This window comes from Tenrec ecaudatus, chromosome 5, assembly GCF_050624435.1.
Source record: "Tenrec ecaudatus isolate mTenEca1 chromosome 5, mTenEca1.hap1, whole genome shotgun sequence".
NCBI classification, from domain to species: domain Eukaryota; kingdom Metazoa; phylum Chordata; class Mammalia; order Afrosoricida; family Tenrecidae; genus Tenrec; species Tenrec ecaudatus.
Window position 1 is genome coordinate 137,105,196 of NC_134534.1, and position 26,843 is coordinate 137,132,038.

The 26,843-nt window shown below is 43.4% G+C and overlaps 1 protein-coding gene and 1 non-coding gene across 17 annotated transcripts in view; both read left to right on the forward strand.

Annotated features, from left to right (window-relative positions):
• The window catches only part of MAGI1 (membrane associated guanylate kinase, WW and PDZ domain containing 1), a 728,953-nt gene that overhangs the window by 536,313 nt on the left and 165,797 nt on the right, over window positions 1-26,843 (forward strand). The gene's annotated exons all lie outside the window — the stretch shown is intronic.
• LOC142449649 (small nucleolar RNA SNORA42/SNORA80 family) lies at window positions 23,505-23,637 on the forward strand. The gene has a single exon (XR_012784774.1). It is a non-coding gene; the product is annotated as a small nucleolar RNA SNORA42/SNORA80 family (small nucleolar RNA).

Below are 26,843 nucleotides of genomic sequence, written 5' to 3' on the forward strand. Positions count from 1 at the left end.
TATACGGAATAGCCCAGACAGAAGGGAGTCATGGCTTCCACAGAAAACTGAGCTCGACGGTATCGATAACAGTTTGCCAGACATATTGGGGTGAGGGAGGATTGTATAAGGAGAGGTCAAAGCAGGAGCAAAGGCACGTTGGCACAACTGAGAATTATCTATTCCTAGACCAAATACAGTGGAATGCACCTTGGATATCACGTACCTGCTCTTGGCCGCAGATGATGGCTGGTGAGATTAGAAAAGTAGGTTAGGCTATGTGATTGTGAATGGTCTTCTCCTAGCACCTTGTCCCTTGCCAGAGCTAGTGTCTGAGCCAGAACCATGTCAACCAGAAAGAGAATCTAGCATGGGCAGGGTCCAGGGATCCCACGGCTGCTGTCAGGAATCTGTATCTCGGCTCTGCCGTCTGCTGTGTTGGGTTCTCTCTCAGACTCCTCTCTGGTGGGAACAGGATTGATTCCAACAGCCCCACAATCCAGTCTTTGCAGATTAATGAAAAAACGAGTCTCTTTTTGTTGATGGTTCCAGCCAAAGTCCTGAGATTGGGTATAAGTGGATCCATTTGAGTCAACTGAGCACCCTGAGCCAATCACGTTGGCCAGAGAATGGACTGTGCTGATTGACCCAGTTAGAGTCGCGTGTTAAGTCTAGAACCAGAAGCTGGTCACAGAAAAATGGGGGGAAGGAGCTTAGAGACAGCAAAACAGTATGTTTCCATTCCAGATTCCACTGAATGGATTCCACTGTCCTACTGAAAAGAATGACTCCCGCAGAAAGACAGTAGGACCACCTTGGATGAGTTTTTCTTCTAAAACAACTAGAAAGATACTCATTCCCCTGACCAAAGCCATGGCATTTGCAATTAAGCCCTAATGAATGTGAAAGTTGGACATTGCATAAAGAAGACTGAAGAATAAGTGATGCGTTTTCGATTATGGTGTTGGCTAAGACTATTTAAAGTACCACAAACTGCTCAAAGGATAAACAAATGTGTCTTGGAAGAAGTGTGGTGGGAGTGCTCCTTCGAGGCAAGCATGGTAAGATTTCATCTTCCATATTTTGGATGTGTTGTCAGCAGAGAGCAGACCCTTGGAAAGGACATCAGGCTTGGTATAGTAGAGGGGCAGGTAAAAGAGGAGAGGCCTCAATGAACTGGATTTCACAACGGCTGTACAATTGGCTCAAGCACAGCCACAATTCTGAGTGTGGTGCAAGGCTGCACAGTATTTCCTTCTGTTGGGTACTGGGTCGCTATGGGTTGGAACCGACTCAGTGGCACCTTACAACAACAACAGCAGACACAGGGGGAACCTCTGAGACTAGGGCGCTCAGTCACTCTTCAGGTCTGGAACTGAATTCACACACAGCTCTTTCCTCCCCTTGCCACTTTTGAATAATCAGATATTTAATACCAAAAGGCAGTATTTACCCAAAGACAGAGGGTTAGGGAAAATAGAGGCATGGAAATAGGAAATACTGGGAGTAAATGGGACAAACGATGATAGATTGAGGGGATTGCAATGGATGAGGTGAAGCAAATGTGTATAAATTGTTTAATGTAAAACTCATCAGTCTTTACCTAAATCACAATAAAACATTTTTTAAAAAGAAAGATTGTCATGATGCATTTTGTAGAAATGCTATTGAGGATGCGTGGTGGTGTGTGCCATTTTTTCAATTCAGACCCATCACAGCCCCTTTCCAAAACCACTTTGCCATTGAATCGATTCCAACTCAGAGGGAAACTACGGGGCGGAGTAGAACTGTCCCAGTGAGTGTCTGAGACTGGACCTCTTAACTCAGTACAGTATCGGGGCAGCGGTCACTGTGATCTTTATGGGAGCAGATGTTATTTGGTTGTTTTTAGGTGTGGTCTAGTGGGCTCCTGCTCTGGGGCACCCTATGTGACGCAGAGTGAAGCACCCCCTGGTCCTGTGCCATCCTCACAATTCTTATGCTCGAGCCCGTAGTTGCAGCCACGGTGTCAATCAAGAGACAAGGTCTTCTCTTTTTAATTGCTCCATCACTTTCTAACATGATGCCTTCTGATAACATGGCCGAAGTACATGAGACAAAGGCCTGCCAGCCTTGTCTCTAAGGAGCATTCTGACCGGACTTCTTCCAAGATAGATTTGTTTGTTTTTTTCGACAGTCCATGGTACTTTCAATATTCTCCACCAGCACCAGATTTCAAACGCATCCACTCTTCTTCGGTCTTCCTTATTCGGTGGCCAACTTTCACATGCATACAAGGCAACTTAAAATACCATAGTGTGGGTCAGAGGCACCTTATTTCTCAAAGTAACCTCCTTGCTGTTCCATACTTTACAGAGGTCCTGTGCAGATTTACCTAGTGCAATGCATTGCTTGATCTCTTGACTGCTGCTTCCATAAGCATTGATTGTGGTCCCAAGCTAGATGGAATTCTGGCCTTGAATCTTTTCTTCCTTTATCATGATGCTACTTATTGGTTCACTAAGGACTTTGGTTTTCTTTATATTGAGTTGTTATCCATACCGAAGGCTGCTGTCCTTGAACTTCATCACCGAATGTTTCAATTCCTCCTCACTTTCAGCAAACAAGGCCATGTCATTTGCATATCGCAAGTTAACAAGCTTTCCTCCAAGCCTGGTGCTGTGTTCTTCTTCCTATAATCGAGCTTCTCTGATGTATTTGCTCAGCCTACAGATTGAACAATGGTGAGAGGATGCAACCCTGGCATGGACTTTCTTGGTTTGAAAGCCATGCAGCATCCCCTTGTTCTGTTCGAACAACTGCCCCTTAATTCATGCACAGGCTCCACACAAAGATAAAATGGAGTGTTCTGGAATTCCCATTCTCTTCAAGGCTATCCCTAGTTTATTACGATCCATAGCGTGGAATGTCTTCACACAGTAAGTAAAACATAATCAAATATTTTTCTGGTGTTCGCGGCTTTCATCCAAGATCCATCTGACACCAGCAGTGATAGCCCACGTACTGCATCCTCTTCTGAGCTCCACGTCACAGCTCCACGTCAATATACTGCTGCAACCACTGTCGGGCGAGCTCAAGCAAAATGATCATTGCATGGCCTATCAATGATATTGTTCTATAATTTGAGCATTCTGTTGGGTCAACTTTCTTTGGAATGGGTACAAATATGACTCTTTTCCAATCAGTTGGCCATGGATAACTATCTCCCACATTTCTTTGTGGAGACATGTGAGTGCTTCCAGTGCTTCATCAGCTTGTTGAAGCATTTCACTTGGTGTTCCGTGAATTCCGGGAGCCTTGTTTTTGGCTAATGCCCTCAGTACAGCTTGGACTTTTTCCATCAGCACCATGGATCCTGTTTGTGTGGTTCTTGCTCTTTTCTTGGAACGCAGAGCCTAGTGGAACTGGGTCCATTTGCCTTTGTTGTTCCTCTCCCCAGTGCTGGCTTGGGGCTCCGTGGCAGTAGTCAGAAGCTAAGGTGTTTAGAGTCCTCTCTTTTCAAAGCTGGGCGAGGCAAGGCATCACATCTAGTTCACCCGCTGCCTTTTACAGAAGAGGAGAGGGAGGTCATTAAGCTTCCTCAGAGTTAACAATGGTCTTCTCTTAAAATAGAATGTCCCTTTGAAGCGATGTTCATGCAGTAGGCTTTTAGGAAAGGGGAAAATTGTTTTAATGACGTGATATTAGACTATTATCCACTATCCACTATCATCAGACTTCTTTTTCATCTTTCAAATCCTTTTCAAATGCATGGTGAGGAGTACCATTAAAGTTTCTGGGGCAACTAGAACAACATACACAAGGAGCTGACCTGAACTGACTTCTCTTAACAGGCTGATTGGGTTTTGCCAGATTTCTTTTATTTGGTTGGTTTGGATTTTGGGTCCTTGGCAGTCTCTTCCTTCCTAATTGCAGGGCCATATGGTGCCTTGTCCCCCACATGGAGAGTTGGCATGTCCCCTCCATTTATTCTCTTTCCATTACCTACATTACCTGCCATGGTGAAGTCACTCCCCCATAGTCACCCCTCAGGGGCTCTGTTGCCACACATCTTACAAACCAGAGGTGAAGTCTCATCCAGATGTTCTAGAATGAAAACAGCTAGGGCAGAGAGCTTGAGTTCTGTAGTCAGCGAGATATGGGTTCGAATCCTGTCTCACTTTTGTCCTCTCTGACATGACAGTAAGCACTTACTGAGGGTTTACTGCATGCTGAGCTCTGTGGTCGCCTTTCCTCGTCCCCTTTGTTTGCGCTCAGCTACCAGAGAACTGAGATTTGAACTGTTATCCAAATACCTGCCTGAGTCAATGTGACCTGGACCCGGTCCCCACTGAGAATCTGGCCTTTTTCCAGATTCTATATTCTTATCCAAAAGTGTTTTCCAACTGTGAAATAGTATCTAAAGCAAACACTGGATTCTTTTCTTAAGCTCTAGCTCATGTCCTGCGTGACTTGGACTTAGGGATACTGGTGATTGTGCTTGTCATAAAATAGCTCAAGTCTAGGATTTATACCAATGATACATGCGTTCACAAGTGCTCATGGGAAACAGCGGGGATTTGGGGAATGGATGCGTGTAATATGAGCAGCAGCAGATTCCTTAGGAAACAAGGTAAGCATGGGCTTACTCACTTACCTGTAGTAAGAAAAAATTCACTATTTAGTCAGTAGGAAACCTGTGAAACTGTTTATTGTAGATGAATAAGGAAGCACAAGTAAGCTCATGCTTAATTGGGGTGCTTTGTCCCTATCAAAGATTGTCCATTTGAAAAGAAGCTTTGATTGTGTACAAGGAGCAGTGGGTTAAGAGAAAGACCTACATACCGTACCTCGAAGTAGAATCTTTGATATGGTGAAAAAAATGGAAAACTACAGTTTAGTAAGTAAGCCCAAGTCAGCCATGCTTATCTTGTTGTTGGATAAGGTCACGCTGAATGTACAAAACCAAATTCACTGCCTGTCACCGAGTCAATGCCAGTTCACAGTGACCCTATGTATACACACAAGGATTCATCAAGAAGTGCATCGAGATGTTTCATTATTTTTATGCCATTTTTCTGAAAATGTTTTGAAACTCCCTCACCTGTGATGATTTCATACGACTGCAGGTGCAATTTTCAAGGTTTCTGCCTTAAGTAGAATTAGACTCTTAACCATATGGATAATGCGCAGGTGACTCCTCGAAAACTGGGCGGTGTGCCTGACGTTCTGTGTGCCTGACGTTCATGTGCCTTACGTTCTGTGTGCCTGACGTTCGTGTGCCTGACGTTCTGTGTGCCTGACGTTCGTGTGCCTTACGTTCTGTGTGCCTGACATTCGTGTGCCTGACGTTCTGTGTGCCTGACGTTCTGGGTGATACTGGTACACTCGACTCATTCTATTCTCAAGGGAACGGCAAAGCATTTGAATTCCGGAATGTGATTTTGAGGGGAGGGAGGATGGTGTAGTGACAGCATCCTCCAATAATTAAGTGTTTAATGACATTTTGAAACTGTATTTTGGAAGGTGTCCATATTTTGTGATAGTCAAAACATCAACGTAATGATTGCAGTGTGTTGCAAAACTGAATCTAAAAATAAAAATAATGGGTAAAGTCTGAGCTGCTTTTTAAGTACACAAGGGGCTTCAAAAAGTTGGTGGAAAAATAAGATGAAAACATAATCTGATGTTCCCACCAACTTTTTGAAGCCTCCTTATGTACAGAGAAAACCTTAACATGAGCTTATTACTTATACAAGATTCAGTGTAATGTATCTCCAGGGTCTCCACAGTGCCTACATGTTGCTACCGAACCTGGTCCAGTGCATCGCAGACCTTTATGTGCCGATGAGAATGTGTTCCACAGGGTTTCCAGTGGCTGGTTTTTCTGAAGGAGAATGCCTGGCCTGTCTTTTGAGGCACTTTGGGGGTAGACAGAGAGAGCCCTCTAGCCTTCAAGCCACATTTGTTAACACTGTGCGCCATCTCCTTTCAGTAGTACTTCAGTGTTGAATTGAATCACATCTGCTAGTGTATGATAAGAAAGAAAAGCCACCCAGTATTTGGATGAGACACAAAACCAGGCCTTTCACAAATATCAGAAGTCAGTCTGTCCAAGATAGGGCATTACATTCCTTTCGCAGCCTGGGAAATGTCCTACCTGCTGCAGAGTAATGAGAATTGCCCCAAAGCTTACTTTCAGAGCAAAGTAGACAAACATTAAGGAAGTCAATGGATAACTCGTGTAAGAGGGGGCTTCAGAAAGTTCTTGGCGAGTTGCTACTATCTGTTCACTCCATGCTTCCATGAGCTTTTGTACCCCGGCCCAATAACACTACTACAAAGGAAAAATCATAGTCAGGTAGTACAAAGCCTGGGGTGAGAAAAGGGGCCTGGTGAATGAGGATGGTCAGAGAGGGCACCCTACCATGGTCCCGTGTGAGCAGAAACTTGAATGAGGATGAGGAGATAGTCATGCAGAGATCTGTGGGGGAATTGATACAAATAAGGAAAAAGTTCAAAGTAGCTTCAAACTGATAGGTAGGCATTGTGTGTATGAGGGGGAACCCCCCACAAACAATAGTATGTATTTTTCACACTAGGTGACCATTGTGCAACTCCCTGAGTTAGTGCACCCAGTGGCGTCACCTGGGAAGGTTCTCCCTGGTCACAGTGAATTTTTTTATAAAAGCAGTTTCATTTGAACCTCAATTTTTTGTGATGACCAATTTAAGAGAATAGCATGTGGCTGTGGAATTTTTTTTCTGCTTAGGAAAAATGCTGCAGAAACTGTTGTGATGCTGAACACAGCTTACCAGGACCGTGCTATGGGAAAAACTCAAGTGTATGAGTGGTTTTCCCATTTAAAAAAAAGTGAAATGTTGATTGATGCCTAACCTCAACTGACCTCCCTCCATGTGAAGACTTTTTTGATTCTGCAAGTGCAGAGGGACATGAAAGGGCAGTGATTTGATGACATCGAAGAGGTGAAGAAGAAAATGAGGGAGGTGCTGTCAGCCATCCAAACAGATGAGTTTGAAAAATGTTTCCAAGAATGGAATTGCAGATTCGACAAATGTATTAAGTGTAATGAAGAGCATTTTGGAGGTGATAAGGTTGTTTTGTAAAAAGAAAAAAAATTAAATACCTAACTTTGAAAAACAAATTTCTGTGTTTTTTGGTTACCCCTAGTATTTCTGATTGATAGCAATGAGACGGTAATGAAAAGCTGATCATTCAGTTTAAGGATTATCCTGATACAGCCGCCAATGATATTCTGGTGCCCTCTGAAGCTTTTGGCTCTTTCTGTCTTTCGGGTTTATAAATTCGAATTTCATGCTTCAGAATGGCCATGCAAGCCACCATATTTGGCTTGCAAACAATCTTATATAGAAAGAGCCGAAGAAAGTCTTTTACAAAAAAAAGAGAAAATCACACAGTATGTCTGCTATGGTCTCATTGGCTATAGTTGAATCATCTGGCTATGTTGTTGGGCCACCTCTGATTCACAAGGACCCCAGGAACAACAGAACGAAACACTGTCTGGTCCTGCACAGTCCTCGTCATTGCTGTCGTGCTTAGCCTGTTGTTGCAATCACTGTATCAGCTTTCTCATTAAGGAGTAGAAAGCCTCCTCTGTTCCTTGTGTAGCGGCTGGTGTTTTAACTAGATTTTGAACTGCTGACCTTGTGCTTAGTAGCCCAGTATGGAACCTACGACACCCTCAGTTGTTGAGCCAGCTCCCACTCACGGTGAGCCCTCATGTGTCATAGTTTACCTGTGCTTCATAGGGTCTTCCATGGCTCATGTTCCAGAAGTAGATCACCAGGCCTTTCTCCAGACATTTCTGGCTAGATCAAGCCTCCAACCTCCGGGAAGACTCAAGCGTTATCCATCCGGACCACTCAGGAATTCCCTGCAGCTTCCCTCCCTCCCTCCCTCCCATGGAGTCGATGCCGACTAATAACCACCATATAGGACAGGGTATAACTGCCTTTCTGAGTGTCTGACACTGTATCTGTTTGCAGGCTTAGCAAGTGTCATCTTTCTCCCTTGGTCCAACTTGTGGTTTTGAACTACTGACCTCATATCTTACAACCCAACTGATAATGATTATGCCTTGGATCCTCCATAGCTTCTAGGCAGGCTTTATTTCAGAACACCGTGTAACTGTGAGTCTTTGACTCAGAAAGAGTCAGGGAGTGGATAGTGAAGATCAAGGGGAACAGTCTTGCATCTGTTGCCCCAAACAGCAGGTGAAAAAGCCATGACATGTTCAAGGCCACATGGCTGGAGATAGGTAAAAAGACAAGAAATGCCCGAGATGAGGCCAGGGAGGAGCAGGAATATAAAAGCGGGACGTTGTATACCACCACTGTTGACTTGCTTTTTTCTTCTCTAAATTTGCTCTCATTGGAAAACCATTGGACCATTGCCTGAAAACCCTTGGAGTTTGGTTTTCGAAAGCTTCTTCTGGCTACTTGAAGTGAAGAGGGCAAGAGTGGCAACCATACAGATTCTTGGGAAGAGGTGGTGGTGCTGGGTTGAACGAGAGTCACCGGAGGTTGATAAGAAGTCTTCAGGTGTTAGAGGGGGTATAAAGCAAAAGAGAATTAACGTGACTGCAGCTGAGAGAGAATATTTCCTGAGCACTTGTGGTGGGCAGCATTTGAAGTAATTTAGTGTATGGACCCCTTTACCCTTCCTAGCAATCCTATGCTAAGAGTTGTAGTTGTTATTCTCGCTTTACAAATAAGGAAATTGGTCAAGTGACTTGCAAAAGCCCTAGCAGTGGCACGGTTCAAAGGCAGGCAGCCGGCCACAGGGCGCGCGATGCAACGCTGCTCTTGGACCTGTGAGAGGGAAGCTCCAGTGTCTTACCTGAGTGGCGGGGACTTTCTCTTAGAGAGGTGTGAACTCGGACCTGCAGACCTCCGTTGTTCTGTTCGGACCAGGTTAGTTTCATCGCGAGTATTATTTTAACTCGTTTCAGTCTGATGATGATGTGAGTTGCTTTTGAATGCATCCTGGGCCCCGTGACAGAGTAGAACAGCTCCGCAGGGCTTTGCAGGCTGGAACCTTGACTGAAGCAGGTCGCCGCCAGGTCTCTCTTTCACAAAGGCCCCACATGGGTTCAAAGTGACAGGTAGCAGCCCAGGGATGCTTTGAAGTCTGCTATGGAGTTGTAAAAATGGTACCCTGTACCAGGTTTCCCAAATGATGCTATCTGATTTATACGTCACGTTCAATCAAAGGCTCCTCATAGAGATCTAAGCAGAAATTTCCTACGCGCAGTTAGAGAATAGGCAATCCATAGCTGAGACAGCAGCCTGGGCTGCAGGTAAAATTTGAGGTTCAGTAGATACACGTAAAGCCATGAATCATGACTGGAGCAGCTGAGAGGATTTTCTCAGAGGCTTATCTGTATCCTGAGCGATCTTGATGAAAGAAGGGAAACTTCATTCCGTTTGGAACCTCCTTAGCTAATGGTAGGTGCTGATATTCATAGAGCATTATCAATGTGCCAAGGAGCCTGGAGGTGCAGTGGTTATGCAATGAGCGATAATCCACAATGTCAGCAGTTCGAAACCACCAGCCAGCTCCACGTGAGCAAGATGGGGCTTTCTGTTCCTGGAAACAGTGACAGTCTCAGAAACTCACAGGGCAATTCTACTCTCTCCTATAGGGTCCCTGTGAGTTGGCAGTGACTTGATGGCGGTGCGTAAGGTCTATGTGCCAGGCAGTTTGTTAGGTGCTTCCCACGGATGATGTCATGTATGCTGCACTGCAACTCAGAGGGTGGCTCTTACTGTCCTTGTTTTTCAGAGGCGGGGACTGGGTATGCACTGAAATTTGTGGCACTGACAAGCAGCCTAGGGCCAGTGGGATTCCACTGGACTGTGTGTCTGTGAGCAGGGATTTGTAAGCACTGTGTCATGCTGTCTGAAGGAGCTGTGTGATGTAAGAGAGAAATCAGCGCCAGTGCTGTTCCTTGCTCTATCTTCGTTCTCTAGTGCTGCTTTAACAGCGGTAACATCCATGTTTGGCTTTAACAAACCAGGGCATATCCTCTCACAGTCTAGGAAGCATGACGTTGGGGTTAAGGGCGTCGGCTCTAGGAGAAGCCATTTCTGCTCTTACCCATTGGAGGAGACCCTTGTCTTCTTTCAGCACCATTCGAACCATGTTTTTTGGAGACCTGCACGTGTCTTGGTTAGAAGTTTCTAAACCCGGGGACCGTGGATCTAACAACATTCCCCACTCCTGGCTCTCCTTTCTTTGTGGTACCGATGTCTCTCTCTCTACTCTCATCTCTGTCTTTTGATGTCTTTTGAGATAAAAAGTGCAGTAGGCTGAGCTCTCAGGGAAACACCCCGTGCACTACTTCAGGGCTGTGATGTAAGGAAAGGTGTTGTATCCCACCCTAATCCCTTACAGCAGAGTGGCTGGTCACATCATGAGTACGATTGCTTCCTAATAAATTTGTCAAATTACATCATTTGTAACTTCTAAGCTTCTGAAATTTATGGCCTAGCCAAGGTGACCCATATCTGGGGGACAAGGAAGGCACAATTCGTTCAATGACAGCTGTTATCAGATAACAGAAGTTAACAAAGAGTTACAACCACGTGACCCTATAATTTTATTCCTAGGTATCTACCCCAGAACTTGATAGCAGGGACTCAGACATTCACAATAGAGTTTTATTCACAATAGCCAAAAGGTGGAAAAAATCAAAGTGGCTATCAGCAGTTGAATGAATAAACAAAATGTGGCAGAGTCATTCAATGGAATATTATGTAGCCATAGAGAGGAAGTAAATTATGATACTCCTATGACATAGGTAGACCTTGAAAACAGAATGTTGCATGAAATTAGTTAGACACAAAATTACAAACAGTTTAGATTTCTACTTTCATTAAATATATAGTTTAGGTAAATGCATGGAAACTAAGGTTTATTAGTGAGTACCAGGGACTAGGGAGAAGAGGAATGGTTATGGTGAAGGGGTGCTGAATTTGTTTCTAAAAAACAAACATACAGATGTTCACTGCCACCAAGTCAGTTTTGGCTCACAACAACACTAGGACAGAGTGGAACGGTCCCTCTGTGTTTCCAAGAATAATTCTTTACCGGAATAGAAAACCTCAGCTTTTTCCCAAGGAATGACTGGTGAATTTTGAACTGCCAACCTTGTAGTTAGTACTTTAGCGTACAATCAACTGATAAAAAACTTTTGAAAATGGTTGTTGGTTATAGGAGTGCAATCTGGTTGTGAAACCAATTAATGCCACAGAATGGTACAATTAAAGTGGTTAAACATGGGAAACTTCATGTTATCTGAATTTTTAAAAAATTTTATCAGCACTTTATCCACATGTCAAATAATTCAATAATTCAATTATATCAAGAAAAGCTGTACAGCCACCACTATAATCAATACTGGTACATTTTCTTCTTTCTTGTACTCATTGCTATTCATATAATTTTTAAATTGTGGCAAAAATATACACAACCAAACATTCTCCAATTGAACAACTTCTACATGGATGAGTGCCATTTCTTGTTATACAACCATTATTGATATCCTTTTCCAAGTTATTCCATCACCATTAATATAAATTAAGTGCCCCCTAAGCAAAGCCTCTTCCTCCTTCACCCATTGGTAACCATTGGTCAAGTTTGGTTCTTTTTTCAGGGGGGGGGGGTAGTTTTCTTGATATAATATTCACATATCATACATTTCCATAGTTAAATCACTTTTTAAAAGAGTCCTATATATATCATCACAATCAATTTTAATGCTCCTTCTTCTCTCTCACCTTCTAATGCTCTCCAAATCTCCCATAAACGATTGCATCAGTTATTGTCTTTGTATCCATGCCTTCTTTGCTTCACAAACTGGGAAACCCAATAGAAACATAAAAACCCAAAGCAAAACAGCAAGAAAAAAATTAAAGTAAAGTAAAAAATACAAATAAGAAGGATAAACACTCTGGAGGAGAAAACAATGGGACCCGGAAAACAAGCGACCATCTAGCTGAGAAGCAACAAAGCCCACATGGAAGAAGCACACCAGCCTGTTTGATCATGAGGTGTCGAAGGGATCAGGTTATCAGGCATCAAATAACAAAAAAATCATATCATTGTGAATGAGGGGGAGTGCAGAGTGGGAACCCAAAGCCCATCTGTAGGCAACTGGACACATCCCCTTATGGAAGGGTTGCAGGGAGCAGACGAGCCAGTCTGGGAGCAGTGAGCCAGTCTGGGTGCAGTGTACCAACGATGAAATGTACAACTTTCCTCTAGTTCCTAACTGACTCTCCCACCACCCCCCCCCCCCACTATCATGATCCCAATTCTGGCTAGAACAGAGGATGTACACTGGAACAGATAGGAACTGGAAACACAGGAATCCAGGGCGGATGATCCCTTCAGGACCAGTGGTGAGAGTGGTAATACCGGGAGGGTGGAGGGAGGGTGGGGTAGAAAGGAGGAATTGATTATAAGGATCTACATATAACTTCCTCCCTGGGGGGTGGACAACAGAAAAGTGGGTGAAGGGAGAGTTGGACAGTGTAAGATATGACAAAATTGTAATTTATAAATTATCAAGGGTTCATGAGGGAAGGGGAAAATGAGCTGATGCCAGGGGCTCAAGGGCAGAGCAAATGTTTTGAGAATGATGAGAGTAACGAATGTTCAAATGTGCCTTATACAATTGATGTATGTATGGACTGTGATAAGAGTTGTATGAGCCCCCAATAAAATGATTAAAAGAAAAAATGATTGCAACAAATGTACAAATGTGCTTGACACATGGATATATGTATGGATTGTGATAAGAGCTGTATGAGCCCCCAATAAAATGATTTTTTAGAAAGAAAGAAAAACAATTGGACTGACAGTTCCAGGGGAACATGGGTGAAGTGGGTGCAGGGGAAAGGAAGTGGGTGTTAACAAACCCAGGGACAAGGGAACAGCAAGTGATCGAAAATTGATGGTGAGGAGGGTGTAGGAGGCCTTGATCAAGGGTAATGTAACTAAGAGGAATTACTGAAACCCAGATGAAGACTGAACATGATAGTGGGACAAGAGGAAAGTAAAAAGAAATAGAAGAAAGAACCAGGAGGCAAAGGGCATTTATGCAGGTCTAAATACAGGCATGTACATATGTAAATATATTGATATACGACAATGGGGAAATAGATCTATGTGCATATATTTATAGGTTTAGTATTAAGGTAGCAGATGGACATTGGGCCTCCACTCAAATACTCCCTTGATGCAAGAACACTTTGTTCTATTAAACTGGCATTCCGTTATGCTCACCTTCCCAACACGATCATGAACGACAAAGCGGGTGCATAAGCAAATGTAGTGAAGAAAGCTGATGGAGCCCAGCTATCAAAAGATATAACATCTGGGCCTTAAAGGATTGAAGGTAAACAAGCAGACATCTAGCTGAGAAGCAACAAAGCCCACATTGGAAGAACACACCAGCCTGTGTGATCACGAGGTGTTGAAGGGATCAGGTATCAGGCAAAATCATCATTGTTAATGAGGGGGAGTGCGGAGTGGGGACCTATTTGTAGGCAACTGGACATCCCCTTACAGAAGGGTCTCCAGTCTCGAGCAGGAGACTAGCCAGTCAGGGTGCAGTATAGCACTGATGAAACATACCACTTTCCTATAACTCATTAATGCTTTCCCGCCTCCACCCACTATCATGACTCCAATTTTACCCTACAAATCCAGCTAGACCAGAGGTTGTACACTGGTGCATATCAGAGCTGGAAACTCAGGGAATCCAGGACAGATAAACCCCTCAGGACCATTAATGAGAGTAGAGATACCAGGAGTGTAAAGGGAAGGTGGGGGCAGAAAAGGTGAACCGACCACTATGACCTACTTATAACCCCAACCCTGTGGGACGGACAACAGAAAAGTGGGTAAAGGGAGACACTGGGCAGTGTACGACATGAAAAAATAATAATTTACAAATTCTCAAGTGGGGGGAGGGAGGGAGGAGAAAATGAGAAGCTGATACCAAGGGCTCAAGTAGAAAGAAAATGTTTTGAGAATTATGATGGCAACAAATGTACAAATGTGCTTGACACAATGTATGTATGGATGTATGGATTGTGATAAGAGTTGTACGACCCCCTAATAAAATGATTTTTAAAAAAATACATATAAGGAGTAAGAAAGAAAAGACCACCATCAACATTTAAAAAGCCAGAGAAGAAATTTCTGTCATGGAACAAGTGAGAAATATTTGAGCCTAGAGCAAACTCTGGTTGGGTCCAAAGAGCGATCAACTGACCAAGGCTACATACCTTTTTTACCACAATAAAATTGAAATGAAAACTTAGCTGCATTGTTTGTGTGTGTCTGTTGGAGCTACTGAGGAACTTTGGTGGCCTAGCGGCTACTCAGGCTGTGATCTGCATGGTCTGCAGTTTGAATCCACAGGGCTTGGCACTCCCATAAATGGTTCGTCTCGAAAACTCACAGGGGCAATTCTACCCTGTCTTATCGGGTCACTATGAGTTGGCATCGACTCAATGGCAATGAGTGAGTATTGATGCTAGTGTGTGTGTGTGTGTGTGTGTGTGTGTGTGTTGGGGGGTGTGTTTTCAAAGAGTTCATGGGCAAATTCCATTATTTTTTAATTCCATTTTCCATGAACTCCTTGATACTCCCTAGTATGTGCTGCATACATATGTGTATCATGTATAATTGTGTTTTATGTGTTCATCCTTTTATATATTATACTTATATGTGTGTGTGTTTATAAATATTCAGAATTTAACTCTGTATATACCCCAAAGAATTAAAAACAGGTATTTAATCAAGGACTTGTAGAAACAGCCAGAATGTCCATTGACCGATAAGTAGAAAAACCAATGTGGTCTAGATAGATACAGTAGAATATCCTTGGAGCGGCATCCTAAGTTCGCAAATAGTAGCAGTGCTGGGGCTGGTGATGGGGCGTTAGCTTTAAGAAGGAGAGGAAGGAGCCATTTCTTTTTCTGTGTGACTGCAGCGTCCCGCCGATGATTCTGATGGCTTGTGAGAAAGCTAGAAAATCAATAGAGGAAGGCGAGAATCTGCGTGAACAGGAGCCTCGCTGAAACACAGTGAACGGCCATTCTAAATGCTTTCAAGTGCACGTGCTTGGCTTTATTTTACATGTGGAATCGAGGAATTGCACACACATGCACGTGCGCACACATACACACCTTTTTTCCCTTCCCCTCATTCCTGCCTGCTGGTGGCCTTTGAGGGCACTGGGGTTTAATGTTAGTGATTGATGGTGAAACTAGGCGCTAACAGCTGTGGTTTTGACGGCCTTTTAATTTTTTAACCTTTAGAGGATTGTGGGAATATTTAATCAGCCAATTATCCATCCTGTCAGCTGAAGGAGCACTCCCACCACGCATTGAGCCAGGCCTGCGGACAGTTAGCCTCTTGGTTGTTCTTGTATTTCGTTAAAGACATGAGGAAGGGGATAAAAAGGGGCTTTGGCACAGGAGGGGGGATTGATGATCACTTGCAAGTATGTGCAGCGTGTTATTAGCGTAATTGAAGTATGTTTCTCTAAAGAGGATAGTTTCCTTATCAGCACCTCATTTTAATGTTGTCATAATAGCAGCTGTAGCACATATGAACTAATTTGCATGCAGATAAGGAATTCTGGGCAGCCTGGTAGCATAATTACTGCATAACATACGTTGGTAGTAAGAGCTGGGGCTTTGTCTAGAGGTATCCTCTGAGGACCCATCTCCCTGCTGTTGTTAAATTTCAGATGATATACAAGCAGAAAGTAGCCATTTTGGTGATATCCCATGTGGCTGACAGGCCGTACATAGGAAGGCTCCCTTAACTTGTGCAACTTTTGTGGAAAAGAATGGCAAAGATGTAAGTGGACTGAACTTCTGGGAGAGCAGGAAAATGGAAAAGCCAGCTCACTGGAGTGGGAAGGCACAAGAAATATCTCACTTGGAGGTCAAATTTGCATAATATTAATTCTGGGGGAGATGGAGAATAATAAGCTAGTTCTTAACAAAACTGACTCTATGTAAGGAAACTTTTTAAAAAACTTGTTATGCATATTCACCAATGCTGCAACTTCTTTCTGCCTGTGATTTAACATGGAGTCCTGGGGTGGCACCAGCGGTGCACACAGTACGCTGTTACTGACAGGTTGTAGGTTTGAGTGCACCTGGAGGCACTTCCGAAGAAAGTCTGAGTGAGCTTGCAGCCATCGAAAGTGGAGAAAGCGGCCATCGAAAGCCCTGGGCCGCACAGCTCTCGTCGGACAAACGGGGGGCTGCCATGAGTGGGAATCGGCTCTACTGCATTTGATTGCATATGTGTTTGTCTTTCCCCCCAGGATAGTAAGAGTCGTGAGGGCAGGGCCTTTATCTGGTAGTGTTTGTCATGTGGGGCACGGTGGTGGACACCCAGCTATCGAATGGATCCATGGCTTCGCACTGTGGAGCCTGAGGATGTGAAGAACTAGAAACATCCACTGTTGCTACAACAGCCAGATCCTTTTTGTTCTTGTTTTCATAAGTTTTCCTGCTCAGAAGCCCTCTATCGCTATGATCAAAAAACCCCATAATATTATTCTTAGAAGGTAGCCCTGGGCCAGCACAGAGGCTTAGCCCGGAGAACAGCATACATTGAAAGTTAATACCAGTGTGTCATTTTTATTTTTACCTTTCTCGAAGCTACTTCAGTGGGCTGGAATAGTCAATAATGTAAACATAGCATTTCTAATTTCTCAGATTCCTGTGGATCTTTTTGTGACGGGGAAATCTTTGGACACTGTGAGCTCATCTTATATCTAGAGATCTCTAAAGCATTACAGAGGCTAGTCTGTCGCTTCTCTCCCAATGGCCCTGGCACACCAGATCGTATCTTCCGTCCTAAATTCTCGGAAAGAGAAGAGGACTAGAAACCACCACTACTGTAGGCTGAGGAGTCTTGAGAAGAGTACCTATTAATTCAAGCTGGAGATTTGAGGGAGGTGCTCTGGTCATGGAGAAAGGTGAGAAGTCTTCCCAGGCAGGTTCCCCACCAATGAGGCTGCTAGGACTTCATGGTGGAGTCATCGCAGTGGCTGGGGGACTTGCTTGTTGGTGACAGTGGGCTGGAAAGGGTCTAGAAACTCACCTTAGGGAGATAAGACTGTTTGCATTTGAGAGTGCAGATGCAGCGCCAAGTTGACATTTAAGACTGTGATAGGGAGGTGGGGCATGAGGGGAGAGGAACTGCTTTCTAGCAAACAGCACAAATGGATCTCCACTTTAAAGCCATCGTTTCTGGAAGGACCGCTATGAGGCTGCAGCTTCAAGACCCATGGTCTCCAGTGCTCATTCTGAATGGCACAATTTGCAGCTTATTTATGGGTTGGGCTGGGAGTGTTGGCCAGTTTCTGGAACTATTACATTTTTGTGGCACTTGGCCAGAGAATTGTAGATGAGCCCTGACCGCCAGAGAGAGCTTTATGGAGTTGATGAGAGCATTAGAAAGTGAGTGGCCATAAGGAAGTCTGTATAACTTGGCTTATCAAATATCCACCTGCCACAGTCCCTAGTTCAGCTAAATTTCTTGGTTCTGCAGTAAGGGACAAGGCATAGACCAAGTGGTAGCATTGCTGATGTCCAATGTATCTTGGCTGAAAGCAGAGAATACCAGAAAGAGGTTTCTTGTAATTTATTGGCCAGGCGAAAGCATCCAGCTGTGTGGATCATAACAAATTATGGATAACCTTGAGAAGAATGGGAATTCCAGAACACTTCATTGTGCTCATGAGAAACTTGTACATGGATCAAGAGGCAGTTGTGTGAACAGACGAAGGCAATGCTACGTGGTTTAAAATCGGGAAAGATGTGCGTCAGGGTTGTGTCTTCTCACCGTACTTACTCATTCTATTTGTTGAGAAAAGCATCAGAGAAGTTGGATTATCTGAAGAATGTGGCATCAGGAGTGCAGGAGGGCATATGAACAACCTTCAATATGCAGAGGATACAACCTTGCTCACTGAAAGTGAAGGAGGCTTGAAGCCCTTGTTGATGGGGGCTGGCAGCCCTCGGTGTAGTTTACAACTCAATGTAAAGAAGACCAAATCTTCACCCCTAGACCGGTAAGTAACAAGATGGCAAATGGAGAAAAGACTGAAGTTGTCAAGGATTTTGTCTTACTTGGATCCACAATCAAAGCTCATGAAAGCAGCAGTCATGAGATAAAAAAAATGAGTTGCATTAGATAAATCTGCTGCACAAGACCACATTTCAAGCATTGGGGAGCAAGAACATATTACTTTGATGATGAATTACTGCCATCGAGTCAATGTTGACTCATAGTGACCCCTTGCGGCTTTCTGACACTGTAACTGTTTATGGCAGTTGAAGGCCCGGTCTTTCTCTTGTGGCGCTGCTGGAGATTTTCAACTGCCAATCACACGGCTCACAGTCCAGTGCATAACCCCACACCCCCAGGGCTCCATATGCCTGACCCAAGCCATGGCATTTTCAGTTGTCTCCTACATGCATGTGAGAGTCGGACACTGAATAAAGAAAATCAGACAAGGAACCGATGCATTTGAGTTGTGGTGTTGGAGTAGAATATTGGAAGTACCATGGACTACTGGAAGGACAAGCCAATCTGACTTGGAAGGTGTACAGGCAGAGTGCTCCTCAGAGTCAAGGATGGCAAGACTTTGTCTTTCATACTTTGGAGGTGTTTTCAGGAGAGGCCAGTCCCTGGTGAAGGGCATCCTGTTTCGTAGACGTAGAGCGGCAGAGAAGTAGAGCAGAGACATAAAGTAGAGGGGCTGAGGAAGAGAGGAAGGCCCTCAAAGATATGATGGACTGACCCCGTTTCTGCAACAAGGGCTCAGGCATAGAAACAATTGTAGTGATGGCACAGGACTGCACGGTGTTTTGTTCTATTGGACGCAGCGTCGCTATTGTTTGGAATCAACTTGATAGCACCTAACAACAACAACAGCCATCAGTAAGGAATACACTCTTAGGTACTACCCACCGTTGCCACACTGCCAGACTAAGAGGTGAGGCCGGAGCATGCTGACACTTTGTCGAGTGGACTGCAGTTGTCTTGTTTTAATGTTGCTGCTGTTAGTTGTTGGCAGCTTGGCTCTGGCTCACGGTAACTTCACTGTGTATCAGGGCAGAGCTTTGCCTTGTCTGAAGCCATTGCTGTGTTCGAGTCCATTGTAGAGGCAGTGGGCATATGAATGCCTCTCAACTTAGGGATCTCATCTTGTAGTTCTATGTTGGGCAATATTCTTTTGTGACTCTCATGGTATTTTCATTGGCTAAATTTTGGAAATAAGTCGACTTACTCTTTTCCCTAGTCTGTTTGAGTCTGGAAGCTCTGCTGCAATCCATCACCCATGAAGGACCTTACTAGTCTTTAAGATTCCCACATCATAGCAACATGCACGCCACTGACAGATGGGTGATAACCAGTTTTGATACAGCCCTCTTTTACCTGGTTCCATCCAACTCTGGCCTATTCAAGTGTGGATTTCAAGGATATTCTGAAATGCCTCCGTATTTACTTCAGGAATTTGAGAAAAGAACAATCTCCCCCTCCCCCCATATGCTTCTGACTTTTCTGTCAGCAAAGATGGAGTAAGAGAATGAGAAACAACCATTGATCATTGATAAGTCCTGTGACATGCGAGCCTGGTGCAAGAGGAACTTTCTGTTCATTATCTCTGAGAATTCCTTTAACAGATTTCTGATTAGAAATTAGCTTTTGTCTGATGCTTCCCCCCAGCCCCCATGGGGCCTTTAATAGACTCCTTTGTCTCCAGATTGAGTATGTCAGATGCATTCTATGTACTCCATTGAGTACTAGTCTCTGTGTTCATTGTACACAAAGCTTTGTTGTTTGAGAGTATATATGAAATTGTTAGTTGTGGAAATTTCTATGGAATAATCTATCTTTCCCAAAGACCAGAACTAACTTTCTACCTTTACTTCTTTCCTTTTCTCCCTCTCTTCCCCTCACTTCTTCTCTCCCTTCCTTTTTCCCTCCCCTTTATTTCTTGCTTTTTTTTCTTCTTTTTTCATTTCCTCCTTCCTTTTCTTAGAGTTTTATTGGACAGCCACCATGTGACAGGTTGTGTTACTCCAGGTTGACTAGAGAAACAAATCCAGAGACACTCATGTCTGTAAGAGAGACTTTAGATCAAAGAGAAATTGTATATTGAAAAAATATTCCATCCCCGTCCAGATCAATTCCATAAGTCTGATATTAACCCATATGTTCGATACTAGTCAATAAATTCCTCTTCAGACTCACAGAGCACATGCAGTGATACCAAATGGAATAATATCACAGGCTCATGGGTGGAAAGTCTTGTGGATCCAGTGGTGGTGGACACATGTCAGCGCCGGCTCCTCTAGCTTTCTGAGTGTGGCTCTCAACAGGGAGCTGAAGCAGAGAGAGAATCTGGCCCACATCGTCTGATGACAGAGGAAGTTCCCAGAATCTTCATGAGAAGGCCACACCCACACAGAGGCATCATCAGGCTGTCAACTGATTGACAGACTAGACTCCACCCCTGCAGTATTTATCAAGTTGACATGAAACTACGTAACTACCACGCAGGTGCTGTAGTCACTTGAAGCCTATGCATTTTATAGTCTTTAAATGTGAATTTCTGTTGCTCAGGGGAGAGGGGATACCATAGTCACTTAAGTAGAAGGTCCTTTAGGACTTGTGCTTGGGAAATATTGACACTTATTGATGCTTCTAGTTCTTACCGTCACTGAGAATTCCTTAGAATCCCTGTCTTATATATGGGTCACTTCTCAAGTACATAAGCCAGACATTTGTATGATGTTAAGATTTACTTTGGGTAATGTCTACCCCACCGTGGGGCAAGAGCTCACTCTGAGGTGTGCATAAAACAGAGACCCCTAGGAAAGAGCTTAGCTGCCTCTTGTTTCTGATCATAACAGAAATTTGTTGATATGGAAAAACAACACTCTTTGCTTTTTCCTCTCTTGTGAACATTCTTCAATTTGTTTTTAGAAAATGAGCCCCATAAATCGGAAGCCATCCAAAATACCCAGAGACCTCAACAATGAACATGCCCATGATTGTGAAGTTCGTGCAGGTCTGGGCAGTAGTGTACCATTTTGTTGTACTTTGTGTTGTGATGAATAGAAGCTGACTTGACAGCAACTAAAAACAACAATTTCAATGACTCTGCCCTGACCCTTTCTTGAACCTTCATAATGGTTCCTTGGACCATTGCCTAATGGACCATTTCTAAAAACTAAAGTCCCGGCTACTATTCTTGAGATAAAATGGTGGCCATGTAGCAATTCGCTAATATAAGTAATGGTTATGACTAAGTGAATGAGTGACTATGTATACTCTTCTGATTGAGTTTATTGTACAAGACCCTTGGGTAGACATGAGATGTGTGCTTAGACCCAGTCCTTTCCCTCCTGGGAATACACATGGTGGTTGAGAAGACAAGCAAACATATCATTCCAGTGCAGAATACATGTGAAAGAATTGGATGCTTTAAGAACCCAAGTGCACCTTCTGAAATCACATGAGCTTTCCTTGGAGGAATTGATGTTGAAGTTGCACACAAGGCCAAGGAACATGTGAACTGACCCTTATTCCCACCCAGCAAGAATTGATGGCAGATATATGTACTGGTAGATGAATACCAAGTGTAAGATCTGCAGGTTCAATCATGTTACATTCCATGTTCAGGGCAACTAGATGCTCTTATGATGCTGGAGCATTTACTTAGAGGGAAGGGTGCGGAGCCAAGAGTGCCAAAATTTTGGTCCCAAAATGTTGGCAGATATGAATGGAACAATAAAGGGGGAGCAGGTAATGGAAAATCTTTCAAAAACTGCAGAATTTGGGTGGGACTTTTTGGCTTTGGGAAGCCACTGGAGGACGTTAGCCAGGTGAATGATGCCATTATATTGTATTTGTTGTCTATCCCCCAACCCCCAATCCTTGTCTGCAAGATATGAGATTTCATCCAAATGTGGTTTTATGTGGGAAAGAACATGAGAAGAGTAATTTTTTCTTCATACTGAGTCTTTCTAAAATCATGGGCAAATGACCCATGAGAATCAGTCAATTGGTCCTCTGTCTTCCCCAGCAGGTGTTCGTTTGTGAGTCTCACTGTAATTTATAAAACACACTAGTCCTATGGGATGCCCAAGGAAGAAAGAGTTGAGTACAGGCAACATAGTTTATTCCCTTGGGAAGCTCACTGAGTAGCAGTCCATTAATGACTCCTGAGAAGTCTTGCATAAAGAATTCTGTTTAATTGGATTGAACCTAGTGCTTTCCAAGATTATTCCACTCTGATCTTTGTATTGCAGTGAACATGTCACACGCCATGCTCAGGGAGAAAACATCACTCATTGTTAAAACTATCGTATGGGAGAAAAGCCAAAAATCTTACTGCCATTAACTCGATCCTGACTCACAGCAGCAGTATAGGGCAAGGTAGAAGTTCCCCGGTGGGTTTCTGAGGCTGTACCTGTATAGGAGTAGAAAGCCTCGTTTTCCTCCTGTAGAGGAGCTGATGGTTTTGAACTGCTCACCTTGTGGTTAGCAGCACAACACATAACCCACTACACCATCAGGGCTCCTTATGAAATATATTTGGGTTATTTTTTCCTCTGTGATAATTCTTCTGTTCTAAGTTACCACTTTCATACCTCTGTGTACCTCAATAAAGATAGATTTGAGAGCCCATTGCTAATGTACACTTAGGTTTCTAAAAACTAACATATAGATAGGATAAGAGGACACATCCCACCTATATTAAGTTTGGTTGAATCAAGGAGTAGAATTACCACATTTTAATGTAAGTAACATGATTTGTTTATGGGTTTTTTTGGCAAGCCGCTCCCCCTTTGCACATTAGTTACCTGTGAACATCATATACATGTGTGTTATTTACATGAGCATATTATATGTGGAGAAAACAGTGATCAGTTACTACAACTTTCTAAAAATAATAAAACTTTGGTGTCTCGCCACCCTTGAGTTGATGCCCCCTCATAGTGGCACTAGCAGGACAGAGGAGAACTGTCCCTGTGTGCTTCTGAGAATATGACTGTTTATGGGAGTAGAGAGCCCATCCCCATCTTTCTCATGGTTTCAAATTTCAAACATTGCCGATGCATAACCGCTAACCCCCCCAGAGCTCTTAGAAAACTTTGGTGTACCTTAGCAAGGGAATGGTGGTCTTTTTGTCCAGTGGGAAGTTTTCTGGTAGTCTGTAATGGCCTTTAATTTTTTTTACTGTTTTATTGGCATATAATTCTCATACGATACAATTTAATGGTTTAAGTATATTTAAAAGAGTTGTGAAATCATCACCACAATCAATTTGAGAATATTGCCCCCATTTCTTGTACCCACTATGACTAGCTCCCCGTTATCCCCCAGCTCCCCTGTTTCTATGAATTGCCTATCCTTGATTTCATATTACGAAAACTAAAAATAGTGCATGGGTTTGGATTTACGGCAGGTCCGATCCCATGGGCCTTTCACAGTGTCCCATGCCAAAGCAAACTGTAACCCTGACCATTGCCTGGCTTTACCCCAGGGGCTTCAGGCATTGCAGTGGGTTGCACAGCGGTAAAAAAAATTAAAATTAAAAAAATTTTAAAATAAAACAACAAAAAATGCATTTCAGCATGTCATAGTTGAAAGTGAAACTTAAATCCTCATAAAGAAACATTTTGCATTAACATACGGGAAGGATTATAGCATTCATCATAATCTAACAACCACCAAATAGAAGCTAAATCACTCAAGGACTGAGGTATGGATATTTACATTAAAATAGTGAATTTTCATTGTTCATGAATATTCATTGTACTGGGTATGTACTCGGTAAGTAATACAGACCTCAAGTCAATATTTTCTAAAATCTATATTTAACAAACTAATGGCATGTCAGCATACATATTTAAATATTGATGAAACCAATTCTAAACATCTGTTGTGCTTGCTCCTAAATCGCAGGGCGATTGATATATTTTTTGGACAACATTCATTACCAATGGCTTTCCCAGTGATGTATTGTGAAGGCTGGTTGTTTGATATAGAGATACATGGCAGTCGCTGCCTCTGTTTTGCTATAAGTGTTAGGTCAGAATGGTATTGCTTCTGGCTAACGGCCACAGAAGGACTTTTGCTGGTGAAATCAGCCCTCTATTTGCTGTCATCTCTGTACTAAAGTGGAAGTGAGCCGAGAGAATCTCAGACAGTGATCTGTTAATCAGGCTCAGGTTGATGAAATGGTCAAGTAATCCTTTTTGAAGTCTCTTCCACTCCCTGTGGTAAATATTACCTCTACAGTTTAGAATAGGGTTTGCACTAAGTTACCACACCATGATTTGTGAATTTGTAGAATCTCCCAGTGATATATTGTAACTTGCTGGTATCATAGTTGGATATCTGTTATGTTAGGTGCAGAGTCAATCCCTACCAGTAGTGACCCTATGTGTGACAGAATGAAACATTGCACCAGCCTCACAGCTGTCATGTGTGAGCCCATTTTTGCAGCACTGTGTTGATCCATCTCATTGCAGGCCTTCTTATTCATTGACCCTCTACTTGACCAAGCATGATGTCCTTCCCCCGGGACTAGTTTCTCCTGAGACTGCGTCCACAGTAGATGAGACGTAGTCTCTCTGTCCTCATTGCTAAGGAATATTCTGGAAGTTCTTCTTTCAAGACTGACAACTCCATGACTGTGGCTAATATCGTTACCAAAAATGGATCTGATAGCTTTGAAATTTTGGAAACATATTCTCCTCAGAGGTAGTACTGTTTGGTGAGCGCTCTCTCATTCCCACCGTGCTTCACCAGTCAGAAAAGGCGGGTTGGCAGATAAGTTATGGCATCTTACTAAATCCTGTTAATGTTGACGAGCTAGCTCGTCAATTGTGACCCTTGGCTCTCCTGAGACTGACTCCGCATCTAGACTCTTAATATACTTGGAATCAGGAGGCTTCCTTTTCGAAGACATTCAGTGGCATGGAACCCTCTTTCAAAAAAGTGAAAAATGAATCCGATTAATCCCTCGCTCCTTTTGTTGAGCCCTCTCAGAGTGACGGGTATAGGGCAAAGGATTTACATATATTATCTTAATGTAACTTTGCAATATCTCAAGAAACAAGGCTCTATTTTATTTCCATTTACAGATGAGGGAACTGAGGTCCAGAAAAATATCAGTTAAACCCAGCTAAGGGTTTCTCAGTAAGTGTACTTTTTTGTTGTTATTAGTTGCTATTGAGTTGGTTCTGACCCACAGCAACCTTAGGCTCGAGCCCATTGTTTCAGCAGAGCTGTTAACCCATCCCCTTGAAGGCCTGCCTCTCCTTTGTGGCCCCTCTACTTTACCAAACATGAGGTTGCTCTCCAGGGACTGGTGTCTTGTTCACCACCTTCAAGTTGGCCCCCAACTCATGGCAGCTCATGTACAATCAAACCAAACCATTCTGATTCTTCGTGCTTTCATTGACTGAATTTTTGGAAGTCGGCTGCTAGGTTAGGTCTTACTTTATAGCTCCTCTGAAGCTCTGCCAGGACTTGTACCTTATCTTAGCAGCTTCCACTGACAGAAATACGAGGGGCATTGGCTGGGAGTCAAACTCCGGTCTCCTAGGTAGAAGGTGAGAATTCTACCATGAACCATAATTTCTCCTGTTAAGTAGTTGTACCTGAGTTCAATTACAGATTTTTTTCTGACTTTGAAACCTAAGATTTTTAACAACTATCTCTAACATGCTTTCTCCCAAATAAGTTTTTGGAATGTATCTTTTATAGCAGTTTCAGGAACTGTGAATTACGTTTCAGCTGTTTATTTCAGAGTAACAAGCTACTCCAAAACTGAGTAGCTTAAAACAACAACAATCCCTTTTTCTATCCATGATGACATTTCAGAGGAAGAGAATGGAAAGTGTCCGTGATATCGGACACGTTATGGTTGTCAGCTGCTGTCGAATCTCCCCTGATTCATAGTGAGCCCTGCACAACTAAACAGCATGCTGCCTGGTCCTGCCCCGCCCCATGATTGATTTTGAATCAGACAATGTTCTGTTGTGATGCATGAGGGTCTCAGGGCTGATTTTTGGAAAGAGATCACCAGGCCTATCTTCCTAGCTCTGCTTTAATACAGAAGCTCCACTGAGACCGGTGTCATCAGCATCATAGGACCCCCATGTCTCCAGTGGCCATTGGGTGGTGGCTGCAGGTGCATGCACTGGTGGGCCATCAGCCTGGATCTTCTGGACTAGGGCAGGACTTCTGTCACTGGACCACCCTGTAGCATCTTGTACTTACTAAATGTAAGGTGGTGACAGTGGCCATAATAATAGATTATTCATTCAAAACCAGCCATTCAATTGATGTATGGAATGTTATAAAAGCTGTAAGAGCCCCACCCCCAAAAAATGATTTCTTTAAAGTTCATGAAAAAAAAACAGTATTCTCTACATTATGTGATTTTAATTACACACATGTAATGAGCCAGTGCTTGAGACATAAGCATAGGATTTCCTTGGGTAATTTCTGCCAGCCCAGTCCCTCATCCCCTCGCCCAGGGAGCTCAGTGCCCAGAGTTGCATAGGCAGGTCTGCCTTCTCCCATCGCCTCGGGGATGCAGTCTCGTGTCCTTTGCAGGAGCTGTGTAACCTAGCATGCGAACATCCGGGGTGGAAAACAGCAATGTGCTTTCCTTGTAAACTCCTCTGCCCAGGTGACGAATGTGATGGAAAGCTGCAGTGAGTCGTGACGACGCTGAGGGCTGAGAAGGAAGCCCATCATGTCAGGAA